Genomic DNA, 3,977 nt, shown 5'->3' on the forward strand with positions numbered 1-3,977 from the left:
CCACTTGGGGAATGAACACTTTTATTCTATTCATTTCTCCCTTTTCTTCCTGTCTTTCTTTCATAACTAAAAGTTTGGCTAAAGATCTTCTAGGCATACAGAACTGAAATTCCTGCTCTGAAAGCACAGGTTCACTGCATAAAATTCAATGATGTTCAATTAATCTGATTCTGAAACCAAGGAAGTAAACATTATAGATTAGTTTCCCTTCTCAGTGCCTTTAATGCTTGGAAAGTACCAGGAAAAACAAACAAACATACAAAAATCCAAACCAAAAACCAACACAAAATACAAAAACATTGTTCTTTTTTTTATTTGTATTGTTAAATAACATTATTTTCAGGGCAAGGAAATTGAGTCCTTGTTGTCTGCTTACCATGTGATCTGCAAGGTCAAAACAGCTTCAGATAAGCAAGGGGTGAAGTTACTTAAAGACACTTAACTGGGGCGTGTACTTCAATACCTAAAAACGGGCTTTAAGCAGCTGTTTATTTTGTTGCAGCGTGCTGCGCTATGCTATCTGTTACATACTTTCATAAGGCTTCCTGGGGGAAGCTGGCAGTGGGCATGTTTTAATCAGCCTTGATTAGCCACTAGTTATTCCTGCTGTGAATAGTCTGTCCGTTTTTCTGGTGAGAATGGGTTGGAAATTAAAATAAGGTTTATGGCTACAGTTGAAGGTGTCAAATCATTGGATATTGCAGCATGATTTTATAGACCATCGAAATAGAAGGAATAAGGCAATAACTTGTGAGGATGGACTGTAGCAGAAGAATGACTGAAACAATTAAGTTATCCAGAGTTATGCTTACAAGGGTCAAATGATGAAATGAAGCAATAAACAAGGTGCTTAGGTGCGGTTTTTTATTATCCTTTTTTTTTGTTTGTTTGGATGAGGAACAGTGGAGGACCAGTTTCCCTGGCTGTATCAAAGATCTTGGAAGCACTTTACAGGACCAACTAACTATATTTTGCTGAAGATCCTTTAGGACTGACCTGAAGGCAATCCAGCTTTTCTGATAAAGGACAGTCCCAGGTGTCCTTTTGCTGATGGGATCATGCCATTCCTGTGGTGCCTGTCTGCCTTCAGGAGAAGTCTTGAGCACATCCTCTAACACAAGTAGAACAGAACTCTTCCAGGGGCTGTCAGGTACGCTGCAAACCAATATTCACTCGGAGATGCTACATCTACCTTTGTATTATTTTATGTGGGTACTGTCAGTGAGGTTGTTTTGATGTGAAGAGGCAATGACAGGGTGGCACATGTGTGCAAATTAAACTGGTGAAGAAAGCTGCTGGTGGAAGTTGAATGCTTGTGGCTTGTGGCTGCTCCTGAGGCAGGTGGATTAAAACTATTCTACTAGCTTTTGTCTGCATAAGCAGCACAGGACAGATATATGATTGTTACTGAAGCAAACAAACACCAGAAAAACAAAAATGCAGAATAAATACAGAAGTTGTAAAGACTGGCATTTTGCCTTGGCACCTTGTTTTGCTCTTGGCACATAAAGGATTACTTCTAGAGTAAAAGCACTGTTGTAGCTACTGTGTGCAAACAGCCTTTAGTCTGCTGCTGTTCCTGAAGGATGGCAGCTGCTGCTGTCTGGAGGTTGTCACATGTGTGTTAAGTGGAAGGAAAAAAATGGGTGTTGCTTCTGATGGACTTTTCTCACACCTTGTCACTTTTTATGTTGCATGGTCCAACTGGTGATGTCGAGTCTCTATCCTAACTGTATTTTCATCCTGTTAACAGGAACTCATTCCATTTATAATTTCTATTTTTTCCCCTTCCTGATCAGCAGAAAATCAATGTGAAAAAATGACTTTTGATATTCATACCCTAATTTCTCAAGAGACATGGTAGAAGATTCAAACTGCAGGGTGCTCAGACCAACTGAATATTTTGACTTTTGCTTATTACTGTTTTTTCTTATTCATTTCAGGTTCATTTTTCTTGTTAGACATTAACCTAAGAAATGAACATTACTGATTATCTCCCTGGTCACACTGTTAAAGTAAAAAAGCTCATTTGCATGAAATGCAATATTTTGAAGTATCTTCTAGTTTTGGAAATGGCTTTAATCTTTTCTTTTTCTTTCTTTCTTTCTTTTTTTTTTTTTTTTTTTTTGGATAAGGAATATTTGGTAGTCTGAGAGACTTAGAACTGAAAACATGTAATATCTAAATACTGTAAATACAAGGACAGATAAAGGATACTATTCCCACCTTGTAAAAGTCTACTCTTTGATATTTCTAAACGTAGAAGAGCTGTTCTTGCTATTTAACATCTTAATTTGTTCCAGGCTGAAAACTGTAACTTCAGATTTCACAGTGAAAATATAACTCATGAACAATGAATCAATATTTCTATGCTCATGGTTAAGTAAAAATGGGATTTATATCAGTAAGCAGATCAAATTAATGCTTACATTTGTAGTTTCCTAGCTTCCAGGACTGCAATTTTAACTGATAGTAGTATCCACAGTGAATGGCTGCTGTTCTGTCATATAAACTTGCAAGCATGAAGTTAACAAGTGAGTTTCTGGGTTGACGGATGATAACAAATACCAAAAGCTCATTTCTGTTTTAGAGATAAATTTATTCAGGTATACATATGTACTGCTTTTTTAAAAAAAAAAAAAAAAAAAAATTACCCTGAAGCTTTGAGTACAATGTGGAAGAACAACAACTCAGCACCGTAGTAGAAAACAGCACAAGGAGACTGATAGATAATTTCTCACTGAGGAGAACAAACACTTTTGCAGATGTTAGTTCCTGCTTGTAGTTTTTTAAAAAAGTGTTGACAATCAACGTGACTTACTCCAGCTTCCATCTTTCTTGACATAGTGCAGCTGTTATTGTGCATTTTATATTAATTTTCTTAATTTTTAAAAGACCCGTGAAATATTCTTTGATTGTTTTAATTGCTCAATTATATCCTGTTGTGGAATGGAAAATTATGTTTTGTGATATTTTAGGGGAATGCAATTGACAATACAAGGACATAGTTTCTATCAGTTGAGTGATGCTGCCTATTTATTTGGTAGAACAAAATTAAAGTTGCTAGAAGACAATCCATATGTTCTGTATATGGGCATTCAGTATATTGTTTATACTAAATAATATTCAACTATTTCATTTTAATTTGCAATATTTTAATGCTGAAGATGTTGGGAGGAAAGCATGCACATTTTAATTTATCCTTAGAAGTCCAGATGAAGTCTATGCTCTCTTCTACTGCTATGTTAGCTGGCCTGGAAAATATAATCTAGGAGAGTTGCCAAATGTGGGGGAAAAAAAAAAAAAAAAAAAAAAAAAAAGAGCACACTAGGTTTACAAAGCCACATGCTCATATATATAGATATACATATGTACATACAAAAAAAAAAAAAAAATTCCAGGAGGATATGCTGAATGAATGCTTTTAAGGTTTTCTGGATGCCTGCAGTGGCAAGAGTCCTTTCACGGAGAAGCCTTCAGGACATGAATTACCTGGAAGGAAGTTGCAGTGAGGAAAATGTTGGTCTCTTTTCTCAGGTGATCAGTGATAGGACATGAGGAAATGGTCTCAAGTTGCACCAGGGGAAATTTAGGTTGTATATTTTGAAGAATTTATTCATGAAGAGTGTCAAACACTGGAACAAGCTGCTCAGGAGAGTGGTTGAGTTCCTATCCCTATAGGTATGTGGGTGTGGTATTAAAGGACAGGGTTTAGTGATGGGACAATGATTGGACTTAGGTTCACTGATGGTTGATGGTTGGACTTGATGATCTTGAATATCTTTTCCACTGTAAACAATTCCATGCTTCTGTGAAAAGTGGGGCTCTTGAATAATCTCTTGGTTCCAGGAAGCTGCTCCACAAGATTAACATAAAATATCTCTGGAGTAATTTGTTATGGTTTTGTGATTTTTGTTGTCAGTATTCCACATCATTACATCATGTAAAGCACGGGCAGTTAAAGAGTTAATTCCCTG

Source organism: Numida meleagris, chromosome 3 (genome assembly GCF_002078875.1).
Source record: "Numida meleagris isolate 19003 breed g44 Domestic line chromosome 3, NumMel1.0, whole genome shotgun sequence".
Classification (NCBI taxonomy): Eukaryota; Metazoa; Chordata; class Aves; order Galliformes; family Numididae; genus Numida; species Numida meleagris.